Raw genomic sequence first — 19,150 nt, forward strand, 5'->3', positions numbered from 1 at the left:
AGCTGGCACAGCCCTCGGGATCAACAAGCACACAAGCCCCCACACCGACGTCAAGGTCATGGTGTCCCTAGAGGGGGCAGTAAGTCTGATGCCATTCTTGTTGGTGAATTTATGAGCTGGGTATTTGCCTACGGTATTTTTGTATTATTTTTCCCTACCAATCTGTGCATTGAAATCACCTAGCCACATCTTTGTCTCTTCTCTGGGGACTGCTGCCAATATTTTTTCGAGTTTAGACCAGAATTGTTCTACGTTCTTTAAGTCCTTCTTATTTTCAATGTTCGTGGGGGCATGTACATTAATTAGTGTGTATTTTTTGTTCGCACATTGTACGCGCAACGTCATTACTCTATTACTTATGGGAGTGACTTCTTTTATCGAATCAGCTATGCTTTTGTGATCTACAAAAGCCATGCCCAAAAGAGGGGTGCCAGCTTTGATCTGTAAGATGTGTTTCCTGAAGAGCTAGTATCTGTATCCTTTGTCGATCTAGTTCTGATGTTAAGGCGTGTAGTTTGCCTGATTGTAGTAATGTGTTAATGTTGAAGGTCCTGATGTATGTGGGTTTCTTTGAAGGTAGTTTGCCAGAGAACTCCTACTTTCTCTGTGATCTTGGTAGCGCACGTCCCCCAGAATCCGAAAACCTGGTTGCCGTCCATGAACCGTTGAATTGGTTACCACCTGGGGTAATTCTGTAATTACTCTCACGAATCATGATTGCTTGTAATCAAGGATTAGTCCAGTGTTTTCACTGGGAGTTCAGGACCATGGATTGCTAGTTCCTGGAACGTAATTCGCACAGCCGTACGCTGACCACTTTGCTGCTCGATCCAAGTCAGACGCGAAGTGGATTTCAGTGGTGGTGGTGATTATTGTTTTAAGAGGAAGTACAACTAGGCAACCATCCTCTATATAACGCTAATCAGAGAGAAAAAATGGAAGGGATCCGATATTTCGAAAAATGAAGATATCGGTCAAAGGAAGACAAGGGCCACGAAGGGCGTGAAAATGAAAGACTCCCTAGCCCTCTGAAACCTAATAGCATCGGGGTCGGAAAAGAACAAGAGTTGACCAAGGGAGGTCGGACAGGACAGATGAAAGTGAGGAGCCTGGCACAAGTAAGTGGAATCATTGCCAGGACTCAGCTAAGGGTCCCGTGGTTGCCAACCCACGCTCCGAAGTTCAGAGCCCCTGGGGCTTAGAGGGTGGTAGGGAAAATGAAGTGAAGGGGGTGGGGTGGGGTGGGGGAAACTATGGAGGATCAAGGGGGGTTTTGCGGAAGGGGGAAGTGGCATCTTTTTTTTCTTTTTTTTCAAAATACAAGTTTCCTTCAGATTTATAACGTACATGAACATGGAAAAAGAGTTTATGTCCGAACATATACGCTATCGCCCACCTACCTGTATTACTGTACAATGAATGAACTTCACTTACTTTAACCTGTGTAACTATAAGAGGTCCAGAAAGCACTCATAATGCGAATAATTACAAAAGTCTTGAACAAAAAACAAGAGATATAAAACTCAACAGTTTTTCCAATGTTACAAAATTGTAACATGTTTATTAAGTGTCACTCTTCCAAAGTTTTATTGTTTTGTCATTTTCTAAAGCTGCAGAAGCAATAATGTTCTCTGTTGGATGACACGTTGTACACAGGACAACATCTGTGTGTCCCTGGAGTTTCTGAACTATCTCTTTTGTCTGCAAGTTCCAGATATAAACCATATTGTCCTCTGAGCCGGATACAATCCACTTGCCCCCTGTCACAGAGAAATTGGCAAAAATACAATATTTCTCATTTCGATGGCCAGTGTAGGTTTTCAAGCATTTGCCTTTACTGTAGTCCCACAACTTCAAGGTGTTATCTAGTGTGGCAGCTAAAATGTACTTTCCATTTGGAGAAAATTTAACAAAAGACACTGGAGGATTGTCATCATCAATCAGAGTTTTCAGGCACTGCCCAGAAGCTGTATCCCATATCCGACAAAGTCCATCATAACTACTGGAAACTATAAGTGAGCCATCTCTGTTGAAAAGTACAGCGCTTAAAGAATCAGAATGAGCAGGTAGGGTCTTCAGGCACTTTCCTGTCCGAACATCCCATATCCGAACACTTTCATCAAACGAGCCTGAAACGATGAGATTTGACTGGGGGTTGAAGTTACAGCAGAAAACATAATTACTGTGGCCTTTCAAGGTCTTGAGGCACTTCCCCGAACTTAATTCCCAAATTTTCAAAGTTTTGTCATCTGACGCACTGACTAATAAACGACTGTCACTAGACCATGCCACATCTGAGATCTCCAGTTTGTGACCCGATATCGTCTTCTCAAATTTACCATCATATGCACCCCAAATTTTTATGAATTTGTCAGCAGATGAACTCGCAAGCCATTCTCCATTTGGGCTAAACTTTACAGACGATACTGCTTTTGTATGTCCAGCAAGAGTGAACTTGACTTTGTTGAACCACCTGATGTATTCAGAGCAGCAGATGATGGATTATTATTTGTCCCGGGTTGAGGATGAGGTGGTGTTGGTCCTAGGGGCACATTGTTGTCGCTTCCTAACCCTTCGCAATGTCAAAAAATTGCTCATAAGCCCAAATCCCATACACACAAGACTTTTAAAAATAGCACAGGTTATACTGTCAGTCATAAAACACAATGTTATATGAATATGAACATCAAATAAACTCGGCTAAATCGTATTTTACGTGGTGTCGCTTTCAACGGGGTTATGGTAAATAAACTTTTTTTGAATCAGTGTTCATGGTGGTGGTGGTGGTGATTGTTTTAAGAGGAAGTACAACTAGGCAACCATCCTCAGTGTTCATGTCACAGGAGAAATCAATAATTAAATTACACAGTAAGTTCCTATAAAACTTCTCACAACAGGGGAAATATTTTGAGGTGATCGTTTAGTACGAACCGAAGAGTCCATTCATGAACACACTTCTTCAAATCGTGATTAGTGTATCTTGTTGTGGCTGCGGCCAAGAGACGCTGTCATGAAACCAGGGGTAAAATCCTGAAAATTTACCACTATTTGTGTCGAGTGTGGGTTAAAGAGGACCACATTATGCCATGAAATGTGGACAGTGCCATAAGCTGCATTGATAACTCTATCATCCAGTATCACAAAAGTGTCATCTACATATCCAGCCCAAAATAATACATGTTTAAAGTCGTCATTGTTATCAATGAAATTGTGTTCTAAAAAGTCTAGGTATATTTCTGCTAGGATCCCTGAGGCTGGTGAACCCATAGCCAAACCATCTTGTTGATAAATTATATTGTCAAAGATGAAGAAGTTTTTAGTAACTACTAATTTTAAGATGGTCATAAAATCATTAATTTCAAGTTTGCTTAAGCAACTATATGTGTATAAATTATTTTCAATAATAGGAAATAATTTTTTGATATTAATACTGGGATACATATTGACAATATCAAAAGAGTGTAGAGAATGGTGTGGTTGGATTTTAAAGTTATTTAATTTCTCAACTAGTTCTATGGTGTTTTTTACAGACTTATTCGATAAAAATTTGTAATTATTCTTAAGAAATTTATGAATGAATTGTGCTAATTTGTAAAGTGGGCTTGGTCTGTAATTAATAATTGGTCGAATAGGGACGTCAGTCTTATGAATTTTAGGGAGAGATTTAGTGGTTGGCAGGCCTGGATTCATGCTTAATAATTTTGTTTTTTCAAGTTCAGTAAATAAGAAAGAAGAGTTCTTTAGGGTTTGTTTAAGGAGACGTTGAATTTGTTGAGTAGGATCTTTCTTTATTATAGAAAAGGAATTATTACTGAAGAAAGTTTTGTTTTTTTCGTTATAATCAACTTTATCCATTATTACTGTAGTGTTACCTTTGTCAGCTTTTGTGATAATGAGGTTACGGTCTTTAATTTTCTTTTTATGGTTAAGAATGTGTTTACGTTCAACGAAGGGAATAGTGTTGCTGTTATCGTTAGGTGTGTAAATCTTATTAAGTTTTCTTTTTACATCAAGTCTAATTTCGTCCTGTAATTCTAAAGGCATTTTTTGATAGCTAATTCAGATTCAGTGATTGTATTAAAAGCACTGTCATTTTTATTTAAGTTAGGCCAGGTATGTTTAGGGCCTTTCGATAGGATTAAGTTGTCATTATCATCTAAGATTGTTTTGGATAAGTTGACAACCGGGGGGTGGAACTTACTAATTATATTGTCGTGATTTTTTGGTTCATTAGATAATTTAGTAAACGGTTTCCTTGTCATAGAGATATTTTTGAGATTGTTGAGTTTTCTGTCTAAAGTTGATTGCTTTTTGGAAAGTGTAAAGAATAACTTATCGTCTACATGGGTTTGAAATAAGTCCCATTGAGCGCTTGATAGTAGACGAGTTGCTTCGAGGTGAGATTCATAAAGACGATTGTTCAGGAAAGATTTCTTCCGATAAAGGAATTTAATTTCATTTGTTAACCAAATCTTGTTGACAATTTTCTTTTATTATTTCTTCCTATTTTTAATATATTTTTATTTGGCTTTATTCTTTTTAATGTTTTAAATTATTCTCAAACTTATATATCTACTTCGAATTTGACGAAATTAAATCCTACACTGTTATCCTAAGACTTCAATTACGTCACCTTTTACTCTTCGGCCTGAGAAACAAATGCCTACAAGACCTGCCTAGCAACGACTCTACATAAGTGCATACTTGACCTGCTTGTGAACTTCAACAATATTTGTTTTCGGCGCAAGAAAATGATGTTCTGTTTACTCTCTTGACTGCGATCATTGTGTTTTGGACATTAACTGAATTGCTACGATATGAATCAATGTTAATTTTTTGCCTGTGTTCAATGTATTAGTTGTTTTAAGATCTTTATATCTTGCCCTACTTTACTATTTGGCTGATGATGACACTTGTAATGTGTCGAAACCGGTCCCAATAAACAAGTTGTGACTTCTTTTTAGTTCAACTTACAACGAAGTATTGAAAGGTGGATCCTTCTAATATTGTACATCTTCTTATTTCTCTATTCAATACGGAACGATCATGAAGTTTTTAACTTTAAATATAAAGAATAGTGCATATCTTAGTCGTGGTTTCTATGGAAATAATGACAAAGGAAAACAAAAAGGGGACAGTTAGGTCGAAAGTGTTAATCAGATATACGGAGTGACCTCTAGATAGTATTAGCTATGGAATAATTGCTGCATTGGTAAAACGTCAGGCCTTGTCACGCAAGTTTGTATCATAGTAATCATGGCTGACGGTGGGCGAATGGACACTGCCATTGGTTGAAGGCTAGTCCAGTGAAATGTCGTTCCCATAATTCAATACAGACAGAAGTTATGACCAACTTACGCGATGAAAAGACCTAAGAGTGAGGCAATGTCAAAGAATAACCATATGAAACAAATAAGAGTAAGAATATCTGGCTATGTTGAACTATGGTAGTGACATTTCATAGGGCAAATCTTCAGGCGATGCAGAATCCATTCGTGCCAACGCCAGCCACGATTATATAACAACGTGATGAAGTAGTTGAGACGTTTCGATGCAGTAATTACGAGTCTAAACACTTGAAACCATACATAGCGCTAGTTATGCTTAAATATGAATACGAAATAGAGGCTTAAATCCGCGCGACTTGTGATTGGTGATGGTGGTGATTATTGTTTTATGAGGAAGTACAACTAGGCAACCATCCTCTATATAACACTAATCAGAGGGAAAATATGAAAGGGATCCGACACTTCGAAAAATGAAGATATCGGCCAAAGGAAGACAAGGGCCACGAAGGGCGTGAAAATGAAAGACTCCCTAGCCCTCGCAAACCTAATAGCGTCGGGGTCGGAAAAGAACAAGAGTTGACCAAGAGAGGTCGGATAGGACAGGTGAAAGTGAGGAGCCTGGCACAAGTAAGTGGAAGCAATGCCAGGACTCAGCTGAGGGCCCCGTGGTCGCCAACCCACGCTCCGAAGTTCAGAGCCCCTGGGGCGCGCGACTTGTGATTGAATATAAAAAAGAAATATAGGCCTAATTATTAGTAGTACGTAGCGTTCCCGACACCGGAAGAAAAAATCACAAGGAAATGTAACGTGAATGATAAACAATGTATAATAGAGAAGAAGAATGTATGTAAATGGAACCAACCTTAATGGAGTGGAGGTTAGGCGACGACACGAAAAAACAACACGATTGAACTTCTCATTCACTAATAATTTGACGTGACGGCCACACCATTCACATACTCTGCTATTTGAAATCAAATTGTGACGTACATAGAATTGAAGTAAATCATTGAAGTTGTTCTTGTAATTCGCTGAAAAACTTGTTACATTAATAACACATCCATCGCACGATGCCATGTCAATATAATTAGACATGTTTTCTGTATCAACAATGGCCAGATGCACTGGATGCGCTATGTACGAAGAAAGAAGTAGTAGGCTTTGCTTCTATCAATCCTATCATTTCGTGACCAGTAAGCGACATAGAATGCCGTGGTGTATTAAGCCGAGTTTACACGAGGACAGTATGCAAGACAGGACAATATTGTATTGTCCTGGTATTGTCCTGTGCTCCATGAACAGTTCCCTTGCGCAGGACAAGACAATATCAAGTCGTCCGCTTTCCATCATCAAAATGGATCCACGACGCCGTGCTCTTCAAGGAAAATTAAGGAAAGTGATTCATATCTTATACGAAGATTTGTTAGATATAGTTGAAGACGTTATAACTAAAAATAAGAAGAGATTGTGGTTACGGAAATGGCTGTCACGCAGATCTTCATTAGGATCGCTTGTTTTATTATTAAAAGAATTAGAAGATCCTCAAGAATATAAAATGTGCATGAAGATGTCAACTGAATGTTTGGAAGACCTTCTGAGGAAGGTCTCACCGATGATTCAACGTAACGATACATTAATGAGAGAAGCAATACCCGCCAGAGAAAAACTACAAATTACTCTAACATACTTATCAACAGGACAATAAGAGCGATGGTGGGGGGGAAGGCATTGTCCCGATAGATAGGAAGCGAGGCTAACTCGTAAGACAGTAGCTTATTCATTGTCCTGTCCTCGGCTAGTTCGTTCACACGAGGACTATATTGTCTTGGCTCACTGTATTGTCCAGTCTACTGTCCTCGTGTAAACTCTGTGTTAATGTGAAGAGAAACGTCATTGTGGTCCAGGGCTAAGTCGTGCGAGTCGTCTGCGAGAAAAATAAACATAGTCCAGGGCTAACCTAACGTAACCTAACCTAACCTAACCGCGAGTCGTCTGCGAGAAAAATAAATAACCTAACCTAACCTAACCTGCGATAAAATTAAACATAGTCCTAACCTAACCTAACCTAACCTAACCTATGTGAAAACAAATGTAATTGTGGTCCAGGGCTCAGTACCATTTAGTTCCTAAGTACAGTGGTTGGCAGCATCGGCGAGTCGTGCAAGTCGTCTGCGAGAAAAATAAACATAGGACAGTCATACCGCGCGTAGATATTGCCGATGAAAGCGGGTAACCATGGTACTAATGTTGCGTGACATAGACTGAAGCTCTAATCAAGAACAAAGTCACAAGATAACACTAACACACTTTTAGCACCAAAAACAAAACCTCTATTATTCCTCGGAAGCCACAAAGTACAGTTCTTCCGTATAAGCCGATATAAATGAAGCACCATTATACATTCTTACCCACTGGGCACGGATTATTATTATTATTATTATTATTATTATTATTATTATTATTATTATTATTATTATTATTATTATTGTAATGATCAAACGGCCCCCCACGCCTTCATAGCCAACCGTCAAGTGCGCCCCAGTACATGAAAAGGTTGGATAGCTCTGCATAAGTGATTCCTGTGGATGGATATGGAACTCTTCATGGTGCCGATTGCATTGTCCTTTATTTTCTTATCTGTAAGGTCATCAGCCCTGAGGCTGGTTGGATCCTCAAACAGCACGACCAAAATGAGGCGTACTAGGCAAGTTCAGGAGTGATGTACTGTTAGGAGCTCACGTCTTTGCCAGTGCGGGGTGAAGCGGAGATGTGGTGGTGGTGGTGATTATTGTTTTAAGAGGAAGTACAACTAGGCAACCATCCTCTATATAACACTAATCGGACGGAAAAATGGAAGGAGTCCGACACTTCGAAAAATAAAGATATCGGCCAAAGGAAGACAAGGGCCACGAAGGGCGTGAAAATGAAAGACTACCTAGCCCTCGCAAACCTAATAGCGTCGGGGTCGGAAAAGAACAAGAGTTGACCAGGGGAGGTCGGATAGGATAGATGAAAGTGAGGAGCCTGGCACAAGTAAGTGGAAGCAATGTCAGGACTCAGCTGAGGGCCCCGTGGTCGCCAACCCACGCTCCAAAGTTCAGAGCCCCTGGGGCCCCTTTTAGTCGCCTCTTACGACAGGCAGGGAATACCGTGGGTGTTATTCTACCGCCCCCACCCACAGGGGGGTATAGACCTTTGAAATTTACACCATTTAGGCGATCATCCTTGATATCATCCTTTAAGTGAAAACAGTGACTTAATTCCAGGTTTCAAATTAGCGTTCTGTGCGCTCTGAATGTTATGACATAGTTTTTAAGAAGACAGATACTCCTACGCGTCAGTCAGACTGGCTGACGCTGCGTTTCTAGTAGTTACATTCCTCAGCCTACCAATTAAGTGAGCTCCGAACGGGAGATTACAATCGTTTTTCTCACATAGGCTCTTATCTAGGCCAAACTGTCGGCGGAACTGAATAAAATGATTGGTGATGGCTCCGCTAGATCCTACCAGGAGGCCAATCAGCAAGATATCTGACAGCTGCTACTTTTCTTTGTGGTAGTCAATTGTAGCGTTTTACAGTTGTGGATTTCAGCTTGTTGTTCTCCTTCCTGTTCTTGTTGTCTCGGAAGGCTATGTTATCTGTTCTCCTAGTGCTGCCTTTTTTGGAGATACCATGGACTTTTCATACACAAAATAGTTCTCCTTCCGCAGGGCATAAATATCAGTCATATTTTTAAAATTTTCTATACACCGAGAATTTTTTTATTTTTGAAAATATAGTCGTCTTTACTATATCTAAAGTTTCTTGTTTGTTTAATCTCTTACGCTCATCAGACTCCTGGCTAGGAAACTGTTCGGATTGTACTCGATTGACTGCAACTAAATTTTTGGTAAATGATCAATTAAGTCATCATCAGCTTAATCTCCCCCTGTAGGTGGGGGCGGTAGAATAACACCCGCGATATCCCGTGCCTGTTGTAAGCGGCGACTAAAAGGGGCCGCAGGGGCTCTGAACTTTGCAGCGTGGGTTGGCGACCGCGGGGCATCCAGCTGAGTCCTGGCATTGTTTCCACTTACTTGTGCCAGATGGTGGTGGTGATTATTGTTTTAAGAGGAAATACAACTAGGCAACCATAATATATACAACACTAATCAGAGAGAAAAATGGAAGGGATCCGATACTTCGAAAAATGAAGATATCGGTCAAAGAAAGACAAGGGCCACGAAGGGCGTGAAAGTGAAAGACTCCCTAGCCCTCGCAAACCTAATAGCGTCGGGGTCGGAAAAGAACAAGAGTTGACCAAGGGAGGTCGGATAGGATAGATGGAGGTGAGGAGCCTGGCACAAGTAAGTGGAAGGAATGCCAGGACTCAGCTGAGGGCCCCGTGGTCGCCAACCCACGCTCCAAAGTTCAGAGCCCCTGAGGCCCCTTTTAGTCGCCTCTTACGACAGGCAGGGGATACCGTGGGTGTTATTCTTCCGCCCCCACCCACAGGGGAACAAGGGCAACGAAGGGCGTGAAAATGAAGGACTCCCTTAGCCTCGAGTGCTCTAATACCGTCGGGGTCGGAAAAGAGCAAGAGGTGGTGGTGGTGGTAGTGGTGGTGATTATTTTTTTAAGAGGAAGTACAACTAGGCAACCATCCTCTATATAACACTAATCAGAGGGAAAAAATGGAAGGGAACCGACACTTCGAAAAATGAAGATATCGGCCAAAGGAAGACGAGGGCCGCGAAGGGCGTGAAAATGAAAGACTACCTAGCCCTCGGAAACCTAATAGCGTCGGGGTCGGAAAAGAACAAGTTTTGACCAAGAGAGGTCGGATAGGATAGATATAAGTGAGGAGCCTGGCACCAGTAAATGGAAGCAATGCCAAGACTCAGCTAGGGGCCCCGCGGTCGCCAACCCACGCTCCAAAGTTCAGAGCCCCTGGGGTGGTGGTGGTGATTATTGCTTTAAGAGGAGTACAACTAGGCAACCATCCTCTATTTAACACTAATCAGAGGGAAAAACGGAAGGGGTCCGACACTTCGAAAAATGAAGGTATCGGCCAAAGAAAGGCAAGGGCCACGAATTGCGTGAAAATGAAAGACTCCCTAGCCCTCGCAAACCTAATAGCGTCGGGGTCGGAAAAGAACAAGGGTTGACCAAGGGAGGTTGGATAGGATAGATGAAAGATAGGAGCCTGACACAAGTAAGTGGAAGCAATGCCAGGACTCAGCTGAGGACCCCGTGGGCGCCACCCCACGCTCCAAAGTTCAGAGCCCCTGAGGCCCCTTTTAGTCGCCTCTTACGACAGGCAGGGGATACCGTGGGTGTTATTCTACCGCCCCCACTCACAGGGGGAACAAGTGGAAGCAATGCCAAGACTCAGCTAATGGCCTCGTGGTCACCAACCCATTAACCAAATTTCAGTGACTCTGGGGCCCATTTTAGTCGCCTCTTACGATAGACAGGGGATACCGTGGGTGTTATTCTACCGCCCCCTTTCGCAGGCGGACAGGGCTGTAATGCCATAGGTTTAGGTTAGTTTAGTTTGTTATGGAACGTGGTGTACCGAAGGCATCGATTTCAATGAAAACTGGTAAGACGATCATTTTAGAAAATCTGTAAATATTTATTCTGGACCTTTCTGAAAGGTATGTACCAACATCATACTCGAATCTCAACAAAAATCTTTATTTTCTGGATCTGATTTTTGTGGTTGTGGGTCTCCCTTGAAGTAATTTAATATGCTCTTTGTGCTGCTATAACAGTGTTTTGTCTCACATAAAAGCAGGAACCCAGACCACTCGGGGAGAAGAGGGTAATGTACTTGGTTCCAAAAACATCTGTACTCACGTGCTACTACTAGTCCCTCTCATTGGTCATGACGTTTCTTTCCTCCGTGTATAACTAACTTCAATTGGGCCATGACGTGACCCACACACGACCCTTGCTGATTATAGTTCTTGTAGTTTTCTCGTTAACGACCGGCGCGCTTTTGAAGCCTAGCTGGCCGGTTGTGCTTATATTCCTTGTCCGCGGAATGCCAGGATTTCCGCAACTTGAGATGGTGGTGGTGATTATTGTTTTAAGGGGAAGTACAACTAGGCAACAACCATCCTCTGTATAACACTAATCAGAGGAAAAGACGGAAGGGACCCGACACTTCGAAAAATGAAGATATCGGTCAGAGAAAGAGAAGGGCGCGAAGGGCGTGAAAATGAAAGACTCCCTAGCCTTCGCAAACCTAATAGCGTCGGGGTCGGAAAAGAACAAGAGTTGACCAAGGGAGGTCGGATAGGATAGATGAAAGTGAGGAGCCTGGCACAAGTAAGTGGAAGCAATGCCAGTACTCAGCTGAAGTGGTGGTGGTGGTGGTGGTGGTGGTGATTATTGTTTTAAGAGGAAGTACAACTAGGCAACCATCCTCTACGTAACACTAATCAGAGGGAAAATATGGAAGGGGTCCGACACTTCGAAAAATGAAGATATCGGCCAAAGGAAGACAAGGGCCACGAAGGGCGTGGAAATGAAAGACTCCCTAGCCCGCGGAAACCTAATAGCGTCGGGGTCGGAAAAGAACAAGACTTGACCAAGAGAGTTCGGATAGGATAGATGAAAGTGAGGAGCCTGGCACAAGTAAGCGGAAGCAATGCTATGACTCAGCTGAGGGCCCCGTGGTCGCCAACCCACGCTGCAAAGTTCAGAGCCGCTGAGGCCCCTTTTAGTCGCCTCTTCAGACAGGCAGGGGATACCGTGGGTGTTATTCTACCGCCCCCACCCACAGGGGGATTTATCGGAACTCTTTACCTCCCCTATGGGTGAAAGGGATGAATTCATTATCGGTGTTCGCTGCATATCGTAAGGAGTTACTAAGAGGGAACAACCAAAAAGTCTATACTCGTCTTCTAAGTCTCAAAACTTATCCATGATTCTATATTATTCCGCGTAGTGGAGAAATTGACATGTTTTTTAATACTGTACTCTAACATTTCATTGAAAGTAGTACGGGGAAACTTAGGTTGTCCCAATCGAACGTAAATGATCCTATACCGTGCCGAGTGTATTCGCTCTCTCGCTGGACTGTGGCGAAGGATTGACATGTACGCTGCTCGCACTTTAGTCAAGCCAGCACGAGCGCACTGAGCTGGTCGCATCGGACTCCTAGCTACGCAACTGCTCTAAGAATCGAGCCGTGAGAGGATGACTTGCCTGTTAGTTTGAGTATTGGAACGTTTATATAATTCAAAGAATGCTATGTATTTTTTTTCAGTTAGATGGAAAATTTTGTCTCACCTGAAATTAAGAATTTGTTCCAGGTTTTTCCAAATCATATGAAAATTGAGATACATCATCTCTTTATTGTATATGGCTTCGGTTCTTTCATGAAGACTCTGTAACAATAAAACAGGCGAGGTAAATCCGTAGCCTCGTGAAAAATAAAAACTTGAATCCCATGCTGTTTTTTCACAAAATAAACATGTCAGAATTTTAAAAAAGTACTATATTCATTGAGATAATTTCCATTTAAAACATGCTCAAGAGCATAAAGCATTGTTGGGGCAGATTGTTTTCATGCAAGTAGATAAGAGGACAAAAGCTAATATTAACAAATTGCAAATAATTTTTATATTTTTGGAAATATAATAATTCGCCATTGATTGGCAAACAAACAAATAAATACAGCTGCGTATATTTAACATTAGTCTGCATTGGAAGCATTACCAAATAGTTAAACTATTTGGTGTTACTTCACATAAGTTTTTGTGTAAACTATGACAGTCAGTATTTACCCAAGATTTATTAAAACACATTTCATTGCAGTGGTTACAATGAATGCGGCAAAATAAACGACAGACATTTTTGCTCATGCGCTGTCCACTTTTCCCTAGCAGCGAATAATAGCTACATATTGTGAATTCAGTGTTGTGTTGATTTCTGCCCTTGTGGTTCTCACAACAGAGAAGATGATATTTTTATTGTTGAATATTAATTCCGATCATTCGTAGAGGGGCGTCCGAATGGGTCGTGTTTTGGAAGTACACACGTTTTCTTCATACAAAGAGAAAAAATCGTGAGGTCAAAGAAGTTACAAAGATAATTCATACAGAGAGAAAAGAAAACGGCGTCGTTAATCCTCCACATCCTCTCTACCCTCGTCGATCTCCAATGGTACGACCAACTGTACCGGTCGGATGATCTCCGTTCCATCGCTGAGTCTGAGGACGAGAGTCCTCGCCTTCCCGTCACGGTTAGGTCTCACTCCAGAGATGCGAGCTCGTCGCCATGTGTGACGTGGACACAGATCGTCTGGAAGCTGGAAGATTCCCCCCCCCCCCCTACCCCTCCGGCACTTCGTCGATCTTCCGTCTGGTTGCCGTGCCTCGCGGAAGCTTCTCAGAGCAAGAAAGAACTCCTTCCTCCACCTCTTCCAGAATTCGTCTTGCATAGTTATAGTAAACCCTGTGTTTTTCTTACATCTATGCAGACACTAGGTTCTGGACCGTTGGGTAATGTTAATCGTCCCGTTTATGAAGTGGCTTGGTGTCAGTACGTTGGGACCGTCTTTTTTAATTGGTTTGCTGTTAACGGCTGCTTCTGTTTCGGCCACTATCGTCCTCAAGAGTTTCCTTGTCCACTTGAGACGTGCCCAATACTTTTTTCAGGTATCGTTTCATTGTGCCCATCAATCGATCCCACCAGCCTCCCCACCAAGCCGCCTGTGGAACAATAAACTTCCAGGACACACCATTGTGGGCGAAATGCCGGCTCGTACGCGGGGCTCGTCAAGATCCAATAAAGTTATGCCATTCTTCTGCTCACAGCTTGAAAGGTCTTTGCGTTGTCAGAGGTAGTGGTGTGTGGTAATCCGTGCTTGCTGGTGAAGCTTCTGAACGACATGGTGAATGTTTTAGTATTCATTAAAAGCAAAATTATCTCTATACCAGCCATGCAGGCGCTTGGAGGGCTGGAAGGTAAAGGCTTGCACTATCCGTAACCTCGGCCCTTGGTGGGGTAGAGTGGTTAGCTCTACGCTTGGCGTCTTTGTCCCTGGGAATTAACCTGGTACTCATTTTTGGTTTAGGCTGAGTGAATCTCAGGGCCAAGTGCACCTCCGGAAGTGCAAATATCGTTTCTTAAATTTTTCGACTTTCTGACGGGGAATCGAAGGTGGTGGTGGTGATTGTTTTAAGAGGAAGTACAACTAGGCAACCATCCTCTATATAACACTAATCAGAGGGAAAAATGGAAGGGGTCCGCCACTTCGAAAAATGAAGATATCGGCCAAAGGAAGACAAGGGCCACGAAGGGCGTGAAAATGAAAGACCCCCTAGCCCTCGCAAACCTAATAGCGTCGGGGTCAGAAAAGAACAAGAGTTGACCAAGGAAGGTCGGATAGGACAGATCAAAATGAGGAGCCTGGCACAAGTAAGTGGAAGCAATGCCAGGACTCAGCTAAGGGCCCCGTGGTCGCCAACCCACGCTCCAAAGTTCAGAGCCCCTGAGGCCCCTTTTAGTCGCCTCTTACGACAGGCAGGGGATACCGTGGGTGTTATTCTACCGCCCCCACCCACAGGGGGGACTCAGCTGAGGGCCCCGTGGTCGCCAACCCACGCTCCAAAGTTAAGAACCCCTGTGGTGGTGGTGATTATTGTTTTAAGAGGAGGTACAACTAGGCAACCATCCTCTATATAACACTAATCAGAGGGAAAAAATGGAAGGGATCCGACACTTCGAAAAATGAAGATATCTGTCAAAGGAAGACAAGGGCCACGAAGGGCGTGAAAATGAAAGACCCCCTAGCCCTCGCAAACCTAATAGCGTCGGGGTCGAAAAAGAACAAGAGTTGACCAAGAGAGGTCGGATAGGATAGATGAAAGTGAGGTGCCCGGCACAAGTAAGTGGAAGCAATGCCATGACTCAGCTAAGGGCCCCGTGGTCGCCAACCCACGCTCCTAAGTTCAGAGCCCCTGCGGCCCCTTTTAGTCGCCTCTTACGACAGGCAGGGGATACCGTGGGTGTTATTCTACCGCCCCCACCCACAGGGGGAGAACCCCTGGGGCCTCTTTTAGTCGCCTCTTACGACAGGCAGGGGATACCGTGGGTGTTTTCTACCGCTCCCACCCACAGGGGGACGGGGAATCGAACCCACGTTCTTCCGGGTGAACCGAGCACGCCTTTACCGCCTCGGCAGACAGCCCCTTTTTCAGTATTCATGCCCGATGTTAATTCAAGGTGCAGAGCTCGTGTAGTGGCGCAGATGAACAGTAGCCTACTATACAAGTTTTCTGTAACACGCTCCCCACTCTGACATACAGTGGACTGGCGAAGTCCACCCCTGTGGCCGTGAAAGGTTTAGTGGATTGTATGCAATCCACAGGCAAGGGCGCTTCTATTTTGTCTCCCCGGTGGTTCTTGGCGATCTTGCAAGGGAGGCAAGTGTAAATGGCTTTCATAATGGACTGGTGTGCCTTTAAGATCCAGTACTGCGAGTGTAGTTCGCACAGCAGAATTCTTACTCCCAGCTGCTGTAGATAGGTGTGCGTCTGCTTTATCAACAGTTTTGTAAATTGATGGGATCAGTTGAGGAGGAGTAGATGTTTTTTTTAAGGTGTCAAGTGCGTGATCCAGGCGTCCCCTACCAGTCTCATAAGATCGCTCTCCGTGAGAGTGGTGGTATTGGTGGTGATTATTGTTTTAAGAGGAAGTACAACTAGGCAACCATCCTCTATATAACGCTAATCAGAGGGGAAAAAATGGAAGGGATCCGACACTTCGAAAAATGAAGATATCGGCCAAAGGAAGACAAGGGCCACGAAAGGCGTGAAAATGAAAGACTCCCTAGCCCTCGCAAACCTAATAGCGTCGGGGTCAGAAAAGAACAAGAGTTGACCAAAGTTCAGAGCCCTTGGGGCCCCTTTTAGTCGCCTCTTACGACAGGCAGGGGATACCGTGGGTGTTATTCTATCGCCCCCACCCACAGGGGGATCTCCGTGAGAGCGGCGTCAGAATGGGACGAGTTTACTTCACGTTAAAGAACAGTGCGACGAAGGCTTTAATAAGGAGTCTCCAAGGAACAGAACAATGTTAGCTGTCAAGGACAGCCAACGAAAGGGGACAACAGCGCACCCAAGAACCGCCACCACAAACGAGAATCAGTGATGATTTGGTGCGCTGTGAGCGGTTATGGAGTACTGGGCTCTTATTTCATCGAGGATGATGCAGAGTCTCCAAGAGCAGTGGACCAGGGGCTCTGAACTTTGGAGCGTGGGTTGGCGACCACGGGGCCTCAGCTGAGTCCTGGCATTGCTTCCACTTACTTGTGCCGGGCTCCTCACTTTCATCTGTCCTATCCGACCTCTCTTGGTCAACTCTTGTTCTTTTCCGACCCCGACGCTATTAGGTTTGCGAGGGCTAGGGAGTCTTTCATTTTCACGCCCTTCGTGGCCCTTGCCTTTCTTTGTCCGATATCTTCATTTTTCGAAGTGTCGGTTCCCTTCCATTTTTCTCTCTGATTAGTGTTATATAGAGGATGGTTGCCTGGTTGTACTTCCTCTTAAAACAATCACCACCACCACCACCAAGAGCAGTGGACCAAGTAGTCTTCAGACACATCATTGTTACCCCATTCCTGCGGGATTTGCGCTTTTTTTTTTTTTCGCGTCAGAAACTTACCGTTCCAACGACAATGGATTCAGCAAGATGGAGTCACCCTTCTGCAACGACACTTTGGAGATCGTCTCATTTCTTATGGAACTCCAGTCCCGTTACCTTCCTGCTCCCCGAATCTCACGACCTCTGATGCGTACATATGGGGTAGGCTATGTTGAAAGAATTAAGTTTTCAACAATGTCACACATATTAATATTCCCGAATTACGCAAGATGATGCCTCTTTTTTGTGTCCTTGCAGCAACTTTTGTTCACTAGCATGTTCAATAATCTTCAGAAACGTTATGAATAATGTGTGGTGGTGGTGGTGGTAGGTATACTTGGCGACAAAACATGACGACCTCGCCTCAAACTACTACCATAGCGTATCGAAGAGGAAGTGCGACATCTTCACGAGTTACCGTGGACCGCCGCACAGATGGCACTGTCATCCACAGTGATGACTGAGCGCAAGGATAACAGAGGCATTATCGGGACTACTACCTCAAAATCTACTAAGAAACTCAAGCATGCAACTTACGTTTGAAAATGATTTCATCTGCTGGACACTTTGGAATATTTCCTGGATGACTTCGCTGCCTTCGAAGTAACCAGCTCCCTTCTTATCTCCTTCGTGCGGAAGAAGAATCGACATTTCAAGTAGTGAAATACGAGTTTTGGTAGCAAACACAGCACATGATCTTCACAGCATCTCAACTGCGATGACTTCACTTTAATAGCATCTAATTTCTCCAAGCACTCGAAGAAAGTATCACCCCATAAACTATCCATACACGATAGCTTTTCCGCAACATTTTCCACTCGCAACAACACATTATGAACACTTTCCGACGCATACATGAGATATGTGGCGCTTTGCATTGAGCCGTAATCTTTAATTAGTGTTAGGGAAGTAGGCACCTTATCAGTCGGTTTGCCGAAAAGAAAAGGAAGACATAAATCACACTGAATCATTTTTGAAATATTCCGCACTATGTATCCGGGTAAATGATGCACTAAGTACTCTTTGCTACAATTCCGCCCACTTAACTCAGGTAAACTGTTTTCCTAGTCTGGTATTTGAATGTCATTTTCGATGTTCACAATTTTTTCCCTGATTTCATCTACAGCTTGTATCTTGACTGCACGATTTTTACTTTCAATTTCTCTTGCAAGAATACGCATTTGTTTAACAAGAGATGTCAACGGGGATTCAGCTCTGGACTCACAGTTTCCACCAGACGATAAGGCAAGTTTAGTCGGTACGTAAATAGACTGCAACGTGTGTAAATGTAGAAAGTCAGTAGTGGTGGTGGTTATTGTTTTAAGAGGAAGTACAGCTAGGCAACCATCCTCTATATAACACTAATCAGAGAGAAAATATGGAAGGGGTCTGACACTTCGAAAAATGAAGATATCGGCCAAAGGAAGACAAGGGCCATGAAGGGCGTGACAATGAAAGACTCCCTATCCCTCGCAAACCTAATAGCGTCGGGGTCGGAAAAGAACAAGAGTTGACCAAGGGAGGTCGGATAGGATAGATGAAAGTGAGGAGCCTGGCACAAGTAAGTGGAAGCAATGCCAGGACTCACCCGAGGGCCCCGTGGTCGCCAACCCACGCTCCAAAGTTCAGAGCTAGAAAGTCAGTAGTGGACGGATGATCATCACAACTTAGTGATCACAGGATACCGAAATGACGTTCTAGGGGATCTTGATTAAATTTTCCTGTCAAAACGTAGCTATTTTCTGTCAAATACTCAGACACTTCTAAGGTACTTTCCACGGTAACTCTTAAAGACTCCAGTGTCCTTTGTGAAGCGAATGAATTTTGAGTATCTCTGAGAACATTGTGCCATTTAATTAAATTTTCATGTGCCTGTGATCCTTTATACAGTGCTTGAGTGTGAATAGCTGAATTTAATGCGTCAATCAGACAGTTTAAATCGCTTGTGAAAATTCCCGTTTGTTTACTGTCTTCTAATCCTGTGTTTTAATGCCCTGGTAGAATGCTATACTATTAGTGACTGATCTACTGAATAGTTGAAATGCCAGTCTTACATTCATTCGCTGAAACGAATTAGGATCCAAGTGGGCAGAGGTCAGTTTGTGGCAAACTTTCAATCTGGAAAATTCAGGAGACGAGTCACATTCTTAAACTTTCCTGTAGAATGAATAATCAACAATATTGCCATTATAATTAACCTGTCCTTTGTTATGAAAATGAT

The 19,150-nt window shown here is 43.3% G+C and overlaps 1 long non-coding RNA gene and 1 pseudogene across 1 annotated transcript in view; one reads left to right on the forward strand and one right to left on the reverse strand.

Annotated features, from left to right (window-relative positions):
• LOC137502214 (uncharacterized) overlaps positions 1-19,150 on the forward strand; it is a 116,673-nt gene that overhangs the window by 11,948 nt on the left and 85,575 nt on the right. The window lies entirely within an intron of this gene.
• LOC136881139 (WD repeat-containing protein 5 pseudogene) overlaps positions 1,353-19,150 on the reverse strand; it is a 32,904-nt pseudogene continuing 15,106 nt past the window's right edge.

The sequence above is a fragment of the Anabrus simplex genome, chromosome 9 (assembly GCF_040414725.1).
Source record: "Anabrus simplex isolate iqAnaSimp1 chromosome 9, ASM4041472v1, whole genome shotgun sequence".
NCBI lineage: Eukaryota > Metazoa > Arthropoda > Insecta > Orthoptera > Tettigoniidae > Anabrus > Anabrus simplex.